This window comes from Alligator mississippiensis, chromosome 10, assembly GCF_030867095.1.
Source record: "Alligator mississippiensis isolate rAllMis1 chromosome 10, rAllMis1, whole genome shotgun sequence".
Taxonomy (NCBI): domain Eukaryota; kingdom Metazoa; phylum Chordata; order Crocodylia; family Alligatoridae; genus Alligator; species Alligator mississippiensis.
This window is the reverse complement of record NC_081833.1, coordinates 44,160,815-44,175,816: the sequence shown is the minus strand read 5'-3', so window position 1 is coordinate 44,175,816 and position 15,002 is coordinate 44,160,815. Positions and strand designations below refer to the sequence as shown.

The following is a 15,002-nucleotide window of genomic DNA, read 5'->3' as shown; positions in this document are numbered from 1 at the left end:
GTAGGACAGCTCCCCCTGTCATTACACACTCCATCAGTCATCATTTTTACATCCCCTTTCCATAAATTTCAATTAATGCTCAAAATATTTTTGGTGGTCTGAGAGTGAGGTGAGATCAATGTTTACCAATAAAAGTCAAATCTTGACAAGCCTGATCATAGTGGTCTTCTAATACTAAGAATATTGAGGATAAAAATAAGCTTTTTGCTAAATTTCTTTTTATAAATATGCCATTATAAATCATTCCCAAATTTATTAACTTTAAGATTCTTAGAAAATTTAATATTGTACTAAAAAAACAACAACTCTGCACTGTAATCTTTTGAAGGATATGTTATATTTTATCACATAGTAATGAAAACAATAGTTTTGCTTTCAGTGCAAACTTAAATTCATCCTTTAATTATGGGTTTGCTACTGAGGTCTTAATAGATTATAAAACAGTCAGGAGCTCTGAATGTAGTTATTTTATTTCAAGTTTGCATTGAAATGTACATTTTATCATTTGTGAATCCCTTGGCATTTCTTTTAGCTGATCAAATAGGAGTTCCCTGAATCAGCTCCTCCAGAGAGCCATTTTCTTTTTTATTACTTATGTGAATACCTTTTAAACTTTTTCATTCTCTTACACTAGCTCTTTCCATTTCTCCAGAGAGAATTCTCTGTTTCAATAGCACATTCCAGCAACTGGCAGCACACTTATAAGATGGGAAACTCCCTTCTTGAGAGCACGGAAGCAGAAAGGGATCTTGGAGTCATCATTGACTCTAAGATAAACATGGGCCGACAATGTGAGGTCACGGTCGGCAGGGCTAACCGGACCCTATCATGCCATCCACAGGTGCATCTCAAGTAGGGCCAAGGAGGTGATCCTCCCCCTCTACACGACACTGGTCAGGCCGCAGCTGGAATACTGTGTCCAGTTCTGGGTGCCCCACTTCAAGAGGGATGTGGACAACATTGAGAGGGTCCAGAGGAGGGCCACCCACATGATCTGGGGACTGCAGGGCAGACCCTACAATGAGAGGCTACAGGAGCTGAACCTGTTCAGCCTTCACAAGAGAAGGCTGAGGGGGGACCTTGTGACCGTCTATAAACTCACTAGGGGGGACCAGAAGGGTTTGAGGGAGACTTTGCTTCTCCCAGCGCCCCCTGGGATAACAAGAAATAACGGCCACAAGTTGTTGGAGAGTAGGTTCAGATTAGACATCCGTAGGAACTACTTCACAGTTAGGGCGGCTAGGATCTGGAACCAACTTCCAAGGGAAGTGGTGCTGGCTCCTACTCTGGGGGTCTTTAAGAAGTGGCTCAATGCCTACATGGCTGGGGTCACTTGAGCCCAGTTTCTCTCCTGCCCAGGCAGGGGGTCGGACTTGAAGATCTACAAGGTCCCTTCTGACCCTACTTCTATGATTCTATGATTCAGTAAATACAGATTGCAGTAGAACACTGAGTAATAATGTAGTAACAGGTATCAGAAGTTATCTTTGCATTTTGCTTGCATGACTGAAAGGTAGGCATGCTTCCAGCATAAACCATGGAACATTCATTAAGCATTAGGGAAAGAGTGTACTGCCTTATTGCTCCAGCTGAAAAAGTTTAGTTTAGATTTTTGGACTTTCCTTTTTGCATCTCCAAAAACATGAAGCTGCTTTTACCTTTTCTGCATTTTCCTGATTTCTGAGAGGTCCCCTGACCACAATTCTCAGTATTTTCTTAAGCTAATGGATTCTTCTCAATAGCACCCATTGAGCTTCGTTACAATCAGCTCCTTCTATTCCACATCCAACATTCATAGATTTCATAAACATGAGGGCTTGAAGCAATGTTGGAAGATCATTGAGTCCAGCCCCCTGCCCACAGGGCAGGAAGTCAGCGCGGGTCATAGGATCCAGCAATATAGACATCCAAATGTCTCTTGAAGGCGTTCAAGGTAGGTATTTGAACTACCTCCAGTGGCAGTCTATTCCAAACCTTGGGGGCTCAGATGGTAAAGAAGTTCTTCCTTATATCCAGCCTGAAACAGTCATAGAGGAATTTGTGATCGTTTGATTTTTGTCATCCCGTGGGGCGCTCTGGTGAACAGACATTCCCCCAGATCCTGATGAGCACCCCTTATAAACTTGTAGGTGGCCACCAGATCACCCCTGAGCCTGCACGTTTCCAGGCTGAAGAGTCCCATGGCTCTCAGCCTCTCTTCATAAGGTCTGTTTTCCTGACCCCCTTCTTCTGCACTGGCAGATAGTTTCTTGCTCCTGCCATTTACTCTTTTGCAATGCTTTCTAGATGTGACATCCATTCTAGAGTTTTCCCCTGTGGACCTACCACCCCATCCCTAGGAATGCTTGGGAACATCAAGCTGCCAGTCCAAAGTAAACACTTAGATCTGCTAGGACTCCAAGATGGATTTCAGCAAAAATAGGAACAATTTACTTCTTTAGGGTTGGTAATTGGGGAGATTATATATAGAAAGATAGCTTACTGCTTGTTTTCTGAACCTAAAAAGATAATTTGGGCTGATAATTGAGAAGTTCATGCCGGTTTTTTTCCCTGAATCAGTTGGCTCATGCTAGCAATTAGCTCAGTGTGTATAAAAGGGGCACATATTGCTATGTGTGATTGTGTTTAGGCAGCTTTTAAAAACAGTCCCATTTAAGTCATGGAGTAATCTAAATATTTTACAGCCACTTAGACTTTCTGCTTCTGTCATACAACTTTAATGCAAGAATTGGCTAAAGTCCACTGGGGCTGGAAGTGTGAGATGCTTGTATTTAAAAGAAACCACCATCATCTCCATTCTGACACAATGAATATAATTAAGTAGCATATTCTTCCTCTTTCGATGACAGATCAGTTAAAAGTACAGCACAAAAAGGCAGGAACTCTAGTTGACAGACTATATGAGAAGCAGGCTTTATTTAAATCCCTTTGTTAATGGCATTTACGATATCCAAACAGTTGCATATTCTCCCTCCCTTTAAACTCCAAGGTACTTTATGCTTCTTGCTGGTCATGTTTTCATTTGCTATTGTTCCAATATCCAACTTATGTCCTCCTTCAGTGTGAAGTCAACCCTGTGCCATTAACTTGGAGCATTAGTTGGTCTGCAAAATAGCACAGAAAATCTTGAGCTAATCTCTCCAACATTTTAACTTTTTATATTTAATTTCTTTAAATGTAACATGCTTCAATAATACATTAATAGTAATGAATTATTAACTTAACATAACTAATGTTTCTTCTTTAGAAACTATAACAGATCCCTAAAGGCAAGAGATAGACAGGGCTGCCAAAATAGTAACATAAGAATTTTTGCACATCTTGTATAATGTATCTAAGCTGAAAAAGAAAAACCATAGGCAGACAGTATTTAGGAATAAAATATCTGTCTTTTGGAAGCTACATGAGTTTAATTATTGTTTGTACCTTACCTTTAGGATAGAAATGACTGAATTGCCAGTTGGGGTGGGTGAAATTTTTTTCCATTGCAATTATTTTTGACAGAAAATTGGGTTTTATCTAAATTATTTTCATTAAATGTCTGCTTCCTGTGGAAAATCCTTCCTTTTTCTTGAAAAGCTAGACAAACAAACACCGGTTTTGTTTTAGACATTTTGACTCAAAGTGTTTCAACATTTCTGCCTCAAACTATATTGGGTTAATTCAACATTAAATTGATGTTAATATAAGAAGATAGTTTTCAATCTATTTTAAGTGGTAGTTCAGTTTATAGATGGTCCAATCACTGGGATTTTTCCTAGGTCTCTTGGAAATCACTCCAGTCTATCAAAAAAATTGCCCTAATATTCTGTATAAATTTTATCTTGTAGGTTCTTCTCCTTACTGTCATTTATACCCTTCAGTAATTCCATTTTTCATGAGGAAAAAAGGTGGTAGGTACTATGGTCTGTACAAGAACTTGTAGAGAAATGGGTACTTTGCGTCAGTTTTTCACCAGTCCCATGGGACACCCCTGCCTACTGTGGGCCAGGGGGGCCCGGATGAGGGAGATTCCTTACCATCCTTCAAAGCTGACCTCATGAACAAACACCTAGATAGGCTGGATACCTTCAAGTCAGCCAGCCCTTACGGGTTACACCCAAGGTTACTCAAGGAGCTGGCAAGCATCATAGCTCAGCCCCTGGCACAGATCTTTGAGAACTCCTGGTGCTCTGGTGAAGTGCCCAAAGATTGGAAGAAGGCCAATGTGGTCCCTATCTTCAAAAAAGGGAGGAAAGTAGATCCGGCAAACTACAGGCCCATCAGCCTGACCCCTATCCTGGGGAAGGTCTTGGAAAAGGTTATCAAAGAGGCCATCCTTAACAGACTAGCTGACAGCAATATTCTGAGGGATACCCAGCATGGGTTTCTTGCGGGTAGGTCTTGCTTGACCAATCTCATTTCCTTTTATGACCAGATGACCTATCACCTGGACAAGGGGGAAGAGATTGATGTCTTATATCTGGATTTTAAAAAAACCTTCGATCTGGTATCCCATGATCACCTCTTGGCAAAACTGGCTAACTGCAGCCTTGACCTCACCACAATCCGCTGCCTGGGGAATCGGCTCTGTGTTAGGACCCAGAGGGTGGTGGTTGTTGGAAGCCAATTGTCTTGGTGCACAGTCACCAGTGGGGTCCCTTAAGGCTCTGTCCTAGGGCCTATACTGTTCAACATCTTCATCAATGATGTAGACAATGGTGTCAGAAGCGGACTGGCCAAGTTTGTCAATGACACCAAACTCTGAAGTAAAGCATCCACACTTGAGGACAGGAGGGTGATCCAGGCAGATCTTGACAGGCTCATGAAATTGGCGGATGAGAACCTGATGGTGTTCAACACCGAAAAATGCAAGGTTCTCCACCTTGGGAGGAAAAACCTGCAGCATGCTTATAGGCTTGGCGGTGCTATGCTGGTTAGCACTACAGATGAAAGGGACAGTACTACAGATGACTTGAGGGTCATGATTGACCACAAGATGAACATGAGCCTTCAGTGTGATGCTGTGGCTAGGAAAGTGAGCAAAAGACTGGCTTGGATCCATAGATGCTTCTCAAGCAAATCCCGGGACATCGTTCTCCCATTGTACTCGGCCTTGGTGAGGCCTCAGCTGGAGTACTGCGTCTACTTTTGGGCTCCACAATTCAAAAATGATGTGGAGAAGCTTGAGAGAGTGCGGAGGAGAGCCATGCGCATGATCAGAGGTCAGGAAAACAGACCTTATGATGAGAGGCTGAGCCCTGGGGCTCTTCAGCCTGGAAAAGCGCAGGCTCAGGGGTGATCTGGTGGCCACCTATAAGTTTATCAGGGGTGCTCATCGGGATCTGGGAAAACATCTGTTTACCAGAGCACCCCAAGGGATAACAAGATCAGACAGTCACAAACTCAGCAGTGACAGATTCAGGCTGGACATAAGGAAGAACTTCTTTACTATCCAAGTCCCCAAGATTTGGAATAGACTGCCACTGTAGGCGGTTCAAGCACCCACTTTGAATGCCTTCAAGATATATTTGGATGCTTATCTTGCTGGGATCCTATTATCCCTGCTGACTTCCTGCCCATAGGGCAGGGGGCTGGACTCTATGATCCTCCGGGGTCCCTTCCAGCGTGAATGTCTATGAATTAACATTATATCACCCATTACTTGCAGCTGAGTTGTGGAAGGGCATATACTACCTTATTTATTCCTCATAAGTGGAGCGCTTTGGCCCACTCATCACATGTTGCTCTTCTTTGAATCCACTCTGATACATTTGTGCTTTTCTGGCACAATGATACCCTAAACAAGAAGTAGTTTGGGAACCTCTGCCTTAAAGAATGTTTTGCCTTTGAAAGTGGTTGAGATGTGTTTTGTTGGAACAACTTGAGAAATTACAATAAAGGAATTGCTCCAATTAAAGACAGTAACTTCATTAGATACTTTTTTTTTTTCTCTTCCACTGTCATACTTTTTTATATCTGTTTCAAATCAGCACATTCTTCTTAATGAAAAATGGCTTGCATTCCAAAGATTGTCCACCTCTATCTCAGCTATGCAGTTAATCCAATAAAATGCATCACCCTCAGAAATTCTTACCTCTTGCATAATTCCTGGACTGTCACAGCTGCAACATCACCTGAGCTTGACCAGGAGTTTGCCCGGGAACTGGCTGAGGCCGCATGCTCCAGGACCGTGGTTGTCATGGGTGACTTCAATTACCCAGACATCTCGTGGGAGGATCGCTCAGCAAAATCTGAGCGGTCGCAAAGCTTCCTCTCGTGCGTGGATGACCTCTACCTGACTCAAGAAGTCTATGGGCCAACAAGAGGCAAAGCGCTGCTCGACCTGGTACTGGCTACTGGGGATGACCTAGTCGGGGACCTAGTGATCGATGGGAAGCTGGGTGACAGCGACCACGAGCTGATCACCTTCACCATCCGCTGAAAAGCTGGCAAGTCAGTCAGCAACACGGAAGTCCTTGACTTCAGGAAAGCTGACTTTGACAAGCTCAGGAGGCTTGTCAGTGAGGCCCTAAGGGACCATAACCACGGGGAGAGGGGAGTTCAAGAAGAGTGGTTGCTCCTCAAGGGAGCGATCCTCAAAGCACAAACTAAGTCTATTCCATCTTGGAGGAAAGGCAGCAAGAGGGCACAGCAGCCCCCCTGGCTCTCCAGGGACCTAGCAGACCTCCTGAGGCTAAAAAGAAAGGCCTACAAAGGATGGAGGATGGGAGTCACCTTCAAGGAGGATTATTCTGTGCTGGTCCAGTCCTGTAGGGAGCAGACCAGGAAAGCCAAGGCTGCAGCTGAACTCCAACTAGCTTTGAGCATCAAGGACAATAAAAAGTCCTTTTTCAGATATGTGGGGAGCTGGAGGAAAAGCAGGGGCAATGTTGGACCCTGCTAAACCAGATGGGGCAACTGACGCCCAGGAAAAAGCCAACCTATTAAATAGGTACTTTGTGTCGGTCTTTCATCAGTCCCATGGGACGCCCATGCCCGTCACGGGACAGGGAAGTCCAGGTGAGGGTGATCCCCTGCCCTCCATTGATGCTGACTTCATGAAGGAACATCTTGAGAAGCTGGATACCTTCAAGTCAGCTGGCCCTGACAATCTTCACCCCAGGGTACTCAAGGAGCTGGCGAGCATCATAGCCCAGCCTCTAGCACGGAACTTTGAAAACCCTTGGCACTCTGGTGTAGTGCCCGAAAACTGGAAGAAGGCCAATGTGGTGCCTATCTTCAAGAAAGGGAGGAAAGTGGATCCGGCTAACTATAGGCCCATTAGCCTGACTTCTATCCTGGGGAAGATCTTAGAAAAGTTTATTAAAAGGCCATCCTTAATGGACTGGCCGACGCCAACATCTTAAGGGATAGCCAGCACGGGTTTGTTGCCGGTAGGTCTTGCTTGACCAATCTCATTTCCTTCTACGATCAGGTGACCTATCACCTGGACAAGGGAGAAGAGATTGATGTCATATATCTTGACTTCAAAAAAGCCTTTGATCTGGTTTCCCATGATCGCCTCTTGGAGAAACTAGCCAATTGTCGCCTTGGGTCCTCCACGATCCACTGGCTAGAAAATTGGCTCCGGGGTCAGACCCAGAGGGTAGTAATTGATGGAAGTCACTCATCGTGGTGTCCTGTGACCAGTGGGGTCCCCCAAGGCTCTGTCCTTGGACCCATACTGTTCAACATCTTCATTAACGATGTGGACACTGGAGTCAGAAGCAGACTGGCCAAGTTCGCCGATGACACCAAACTTTGGGGCAAAGCATCCACACCAGAAGACAGGCGGATGATCCAGGCTGACCTGGACAGGCTCAGCAAGTGGGCGGACGAGAATCTGATGGTGTTCAACGCCGATAAATGCAAGGTTCTCCACCTTGGGAAGAAAAACCCACAGCGTTCTTATAGGCTCGGCAATGCTATGTTGGCTAGCACTGTGCAAGAAAGAGACTTGGGGGTCATCATTGACCACAAGATGAACATGAGTCTGCAGTGCGATGCTGCGGCTAGTAAAGCAACCAAAACGCTGGCTTGCATCTATAGATGCTTCTCAAGCAAATCCCGGGACGTCATTCTCCCCTTGTACTCAGCCTTAGTGAGGCTGCAGCTGGAGTACTGCATCCAGTTTTGGGCTCCACAACTCAAAAAGGATGTGGAGAAGCTTGAGAGAGTCCAGAGAAGAGCCACACGCATGATCAGAGGTCAGGGAAGCAGACCCTACGATGACAGGCTGAGAGCCCTGGGGCTCTTTAGCCTGGAAAAGTGCAGGCTCAGGGGTGATCTGATGGCCACCTATAAGTTTATCAGGGGTGACCACCAGTATCTGGGGGAACGTTTGTTCACCAGAGCGCCCCAAGTGATGACGACTAGGTCGAACGGTCAGAAACTACTACAAGACCGTTTCAGGCTGGACATAAGGAAGAATTTCTTTACTGTCCGAGCCCCCAAGGTCTGGAACAGCCTGCCACCGGAGGTGGTTCAAGCGCCTACATTGAACACCTTCAAGAGCAAACTGGATGCTTATCTTGCTGGGATCCTATGACCCCAGCTGACTTCCTGCCCTTTGGGTGGGGGGCTGGACTCGATGATCTTCCGAGGTCCCTTCCAGCCCTAATGTCTATGAAATCTATGAAATCACCTTATCACTATCAGAATACTTTATTCAATCCATACTTGTAGTCTCTCAATTTTAATTCAGTTTTTGATAACCACAGAGTGTAGCAGGATACTGTGTAAGGCTACTATAATTAACTATCCTTACTATATTTTAAAAAATGTTTAAAAACATAAAGGCATAATTCAATAATTATTGTAAATTTCACTAATAGACTGAAAAAGGTCCATATCCCATTATAGAGGCACTTTGAAAATACAGTGGAGCATCCACATGAATAAATATTGAACCTGATCTTGCAATGAAGTTTTGAATTTGCTGGGGGTGCATTTTCATGCCTTTCTTTGCTTTTACCTTTAACTCCCTTGCTAACAGGAGACTCAGAAAGATGCAGTGGTAGGCCACTCTATGTTTTGTACTACGGGCTAGATTTTGCCTTTAGGCACATTCCAGGCATGCAGCGCTAGGAAGCATTATACCACAGATGCCCTATTCTGATGTGGAGACAGAAGTAATCTGCTACAGATTAAAGTGGTGTTTTGTGCTGCATAATACTGTCACTGCTTTTAATTTGTTCCAGGTTAAGGGTTATATTATATTGTGGTGATTCTCTGGCAGGATTGCCGGGCGGGACTCAAGCATTTGCTTTCTGCCTGCATATATTCATGTCTACAGTGCAGTGGCGATGTGTAGGAGGTGCACGTGCACCCCCTGAGAGTGCCAGTGCACCCCCTGACCGGCCGCACTCGCCGCTTAGGTGATGGGCAGGGGGGGCACGTGGGAGCACCGGTGCCCCCCTACAAGCGCTGGCCGATCACTGCAGCCACTTCAGGAAATGGCTGTGGCCACTTCTGGGAGTGGCTGGAGTGATTGGCCAGCACTTGCGCCCAGAAGTGACCGCAGCCACTCCCGGAAGTGGCTGCAGTGACCGCAGTGATTGGCAAGTCTACAGGACCCCGCCCCTTCCCCTCCCCCCCGTTGGCAAGACTGGTCGCAGGGGGGGCATGTGCCCCCTCTGACTAAGGCACCACCAGTCACCCTTGCACAGTGGGGAGCATTGCAGCTGGAACCTGATGTCCTCATATTTGAAAACATGAATTGAATACATCTGTGCTCAGTACCTTACTGTCCTGTATTGTTCTGTGTGGCCATAGTGGACCCAGCCACAATCTAGCTCCTAATGTTGCACAATAATTTCTGAAGGCTGCTTAATTTAGGTCAGTTCCACTAGATATGCAAACTTACTCCCTCATTGGTCAGCGCATGAAGTTTCACTTTAAGTTCCTGAATACTATAAAAATCGATTCTCCAAAGCCAAGCCAAAAAGGTGGCTCACAGGTTACTCTTGAGAAGCTGTTGGCAATGATATTTTTAAGAGAGAGAACATGGGCTATTTGCTGCTGTCAAGCTCAGTTACGTAACAAGAAAACAATCTGTCCTGTGACAGCTATCCTCAGATTTGACACTTATATAACACCCTTAATTCTGAAATATCCCAAACAGGTAAATCCTCCCTCCCTTGTCATATGCATAATACCACACACTCCAACAGAGTTGTGTGCTGAGTGAAAGTCGTCATGCTTTTGGGCGTTGTCCCACTTATTGGCATTGAGCTGTCCCATTGAAGGACCTACAGCATGTGTGTCAAATGTACAGCCCACAGGCTGGATATGGGCCACAGAACCAAGTCATTAGATCCATGGGGCTCCTGAAGCAACTAGGAATTTGGGGGCAGGGTGAGCAGGGACAGGACCTACCATCCAGTTCCACAGTATTGAGCCCTGTCGTGGACATATTGCAGCAGTGTTGAGGCAAGTGATCACTAAATTAATCCCTACAGCTCCCTGTGCTGACACAGTTGGCTCAGGAACCTTCACTAGTTAATGCCACCACTGTTCAGTCTCGTACTAGAGAATGGTCTGGACCTGGCCTGTGAGGCTCCTTGTGCTCTGGATCCAGCCCAGGAGGAACACTGTGGTCTGGATCCAGCTGCAGGAGGTGAGGAACAAAAGAGATTTTGACACCTCTGGACTACAGTATTCTCAGAAGAAAGGTGGAAGGTTTGGGGCCTTGGTGACAGCAAACAGAATGTGAGAGAGTCTAGCATGGGGCTTATGTCAATTTTAGCCTTTGGGCTCTGTGTCATTTTTGGAAAACACAGTCTGAGGTGATTCCTGATGGGACAGTCTGCCTCTTATGACATTCACCTTCTAACACCTGGAAATTCAAGGAAATTCTAATTAGGTTTACACTAAACTGGGTTGCATGGATGTAACTTCCTTCTTTGCACATGCGGATTATAAAGATCAGGGTCTATTTAACCAGCATTGTGCACTTATTTCTTGTCTAAGACTTGTCTAAGACCATATGGTTGAGTTCAGTGTAATTGGAAGCCACTTTCAGAGGAGGACAAGCATGCCAAGATCCATGTTGCAGGAAAAAAAACCTTAAACACACCAAGGTGTTTTCCCACTGTCCTGCTTCCAGAGCTGTCCATGCAGTCACCATAATTCCATATATCCCTTAAAATGGAACAATATATAATAAGTTACAATCTTCAGCATCTTGGAGCATCACTTACATGCAGAATTATAGGGTTAGTAATATTCAGGAGGTCCAGCATCTTTCTTGGCTTGTATATTGCTTCATGCTTTACTGCTATGGAATAACAAATACAGTAAAGTAATAAGATTATGGTTAATATTCTATTTCAGGCCTTATTCTGCTTCTATATTCTGTTGTAGTTAGGCACTGGACTGAAGGTTGCAATTTTTTTCTTCTCCTGTATCGCCATAGATCGTTTCCTTCGTTTCTTCTGCCCATTTATTTTTGTTAACACTGCCACTCAGAAAAAAATGGCTTCCTTCTATAAAATGGTAGAATTCTAGGTTTGGGAAAAGGGCTGTTTAGCATGCCCTTGAATGCTGGTACTTTTTGTGTATATAAAATCAGTTTGTGAGCCTATATTCTGTACATGCACACAAGCTGTACTTGTCAAATCAGCTATCAAGATAAAGTTGCATAAATTACCCTTTTTTAATCCAGGTCTTTATTCAGCTGCTATAAAACATACTGGGCATATCTACACATGCCCCTGACTGTGTGCAGATAGTACTGCGCAGTCATTTAATACTTGCTAAAGCAAGTACTTTAGCAAGTACTAAATAACTGCCATAGCAGCAGCATTAGGGTTAGTGCCTGCTGATGCCATGTCACTGTAGCGATGAGCTACATCACCGCAACATTGTGTCTCATGTAGATGTGCCCACTTAGAATTTAAACTTTCAAATTTAAAATCTCCTAAATTTTCCCACAGCTTGGAAATACAAATGGTTCAGCCTGTTTTGGACAATGAGAGGGTTTTGAAGAGCATGTTTTTCCTGAAATAGAGAAACATTTCTTGTGATTTGGGGGTTTTTTTTAAGATGGGAAGGACATGTTTATCTCTTCTCAGTGGGAAATAGTAGAGACTTGAGTTTCACTAGAGACCCAAGGGTGCAGATATATGTACCTTTTGGTGGTCAAGTGAAGATCTCATTTGATTTGGCTGATTTTGATTTGCACTGGTTTGTGGGTTTGTGCTATACAAGGGAGGCTTTTAAACTAATAATCCAACAGTGTTCTTTTGGCACGGCACTTGCTGATTAACAAGAGGCAGAGGGCTCTCCATCTGCATGCACATGGCAACCAATAGAAAGGAAGGAAGGAAGAAAGGAAGGGAAGAATTTGTGGGAAGGTGTCTTCTGGAGTGGGTGACACCCAGCCTGTGCAGAACTCACTACCTCCCAAGATTGCTTACTAATCTGCATTCATGGGAAAAACAGCTGTCTTAGAGGTATAACTGCTAACCAGATCCAAACCTTCCCTAACCTCCTGGCCCTCCCATCCCTTTGAAAATTTCAACGCAAATTATATGTCCAAACTCTTAGCTCTACTGATATTAACTTTTCAAAAAAATTACATACTGTTTCATTAAAATGCCTTTAGTAAAATTTTCCATTGAGCAACCTATATATTTATATCAGTCCCTCTGTAGAAAAACTTCACCAAACTACCACAGAGAACATTTCCAATAAACTGTTTGAAACTGATAAGAGTAACACCACCAGCACCCATATGAAAAATTGGTTAAAAGAGGGGGTTGTGGACAGAGTAACATGTTTGTTACATATTCTCTCTTTTGCAGAGAATGGAAAAGTAATGAACATTAACAGGATGTTATAAGGCACAAATGACTTTTAAATTCAATTCCTGCTGATCCTGATTTCCAACTGTAAGGAGAATGGAATATTTCTTGAACAACTGAGAAATGGGAAACCAACCAAATTGACGACAATTTTAATAATTTTAGATGCATCCTAGATTTTTATTAGAGGTTGTCATATGACATTTCGAGCCACTTTAATCAAGCCTTATCTTCTAGAATCTATGAATAAGAAGGCAACAGGAAAACTACAGGTTTTATTTCCTGAGTCCCAGCTATATTTTTTCCCTTTGGGCATTTTCTTTAATAGTCCTTGTAGCATGTTACTATTATATTTGGACTCTAGACAGGAAAATCAAGCACTCAAACCAGCTTTTCTTCTCTGTCCATTCAGGGCCAAATCTTGGGCCTACTCAAATCAATGGAAATTTATTTTAATAGGGGCAGGATTTTTTCTGTTAGTTCCTCAGTTATTTAGTTTTAAAAAATGCATCTGACAGCTGTCTCTCAAGTAACTTTCACAACATATTTGTATTAGCATGCTGTGCTCTCCCTTTGTGATGTCCATATGCTCCAGTCTAGAGAGCAAGCCAAACTTTGCTGCAACAATGCTTTTGTGGCTTTCAGAAAGCATAATATCTCACCACCCTCTTATGTGACTGGTAGTGGAAGGGTGTGATGTGCATACAGTACGTAGGTTTAGCTTTGTCATCAGTGGATTTCCGATTAGGATGCACCTGTTAAGCATATGTCTTTGTTGGGAAGGTACAAAGGTGAACCTCCAAGAGGGGAGAAGTTCCCAATGCTTGGGAGAGCACACATGTTGCTGCACACATTTAAGGAGTGAGGCATGCTCCTCTATAGTATGCAAGCACTTGGGAGGGCAAGTGTTGGCCCTATCAACACTCTTTGAGTGTGCCCAGCAGTGCTGGGAAGTGGCCGGGGGCCAGGACATGGGGGCAGCAGTGATGTCCAGTTGCCATCACACTGGCAGAAGCCACTTTTTTCCGCTACCCCTCCCCCCACCCAAGTCAGCGGCCAGGGCAGTTGCCTTGTTCACCACGCCCCAGTGGTCCCCAAGAGGTAGCTAAGGAATAGTCTTTTGTCCCATGATGGTAGCACAGCAATTTTCTCTATGCCATACAAAGTGGGGGTAACTTCTTTACCTTGCTACTGTCACTATGCAGCTGCATAAGGCTCAGCGGGATCTAATTCTAAATAAGATAAAAAGCCTAAAGCCTAGCTTGTTTTTAATGCTAACCCTCTAGCATGTTTGTCTTTTTGAAGACAAGATGGAATGCTATTCATGACAGTACATTTTATAGCTCTGTACCTTAGGATCTAAACAAGAGAAATTGATTTGGTGTGTAGTTGTTGGGCATCTTCAGCTTTCCTGGAAGCCATGTCTTCTGTGTGGCATCTATATGAGCAAGCAAAAAATTTACATTTTCCCTGTGCAGGATGATAGATGCAGGGGCTGCTGCTATGAAATTCTGCAGGAGGAGAATGCAAACATCTCATTGAATCACAGCAAAGTTCTCCAACACCCCTCAGAAAAAAAGTGCTGCAAAAAGGGTGAAAATGACAGCCATGAAAACACTGTGTGCAGTGTGGCATGTTGGTAGTATTTTTTTTGCTGAATTCTTGCTTTCTATAAATGTTAGAATCAGACTGCTCATTAGTGCATTAGCACTGTGTCTTGCAGTCTCTTTGGAATAGAACTGTAGTTCTACACATGACAGAAGGGCTTGGGGGGATTGTGCTGGTAAACTGGTCAGAGGTAAATAACCACCAAGAGAAACAAAAGCAGGCAAGGCAGGCTACAACCAAAAACCCAGCAGGAGAAATAAAGTCACCTTGTCCATCCTCACCTTGTCCATCCTAGATGAGTAACCTCCTAGGTGAGTAACCTGGAAGGCTTTGTATTTAAAGTGGTAGTAGACAGGAGGGAAGATAGGCAGTAGATTGATTCATAGCAAGTAAGGCTACTGATATGTCAAAATCTACTATGGTTTCAATCTCCCAGATTACAGTCTTAACATGACAGTGGATGAAAGGCATGGGAAGGAGAGGGAGTGTTTGGAAGGGCACTAATGGGCAAGAAAGGGGCTTCTTCCGCGCAGTGTTCTGCATGTGACAAGAGGCCTGAGCATAGTAGTATCTATTATTTGACCCTTAAACATCCTCTTTCTTCTC

The 15,002-nt window shown here is 44.1% G+C and overlaps 1 protein-coding gene across 4 annotated transcripts in view; it reads left to right on the top strand.

Moving 5' to 3' along the window:
• The window catches only part of SMPD3 (sphingomyelin phosphodiesterase 3), a 263,636-nt gene that overhangs the window by 208,822 nt on the left and 39,812 nt on the right, over positions 1-15,002 (top strand). The gene's annotated exons all lie outside the window — the stretch shown is intronic.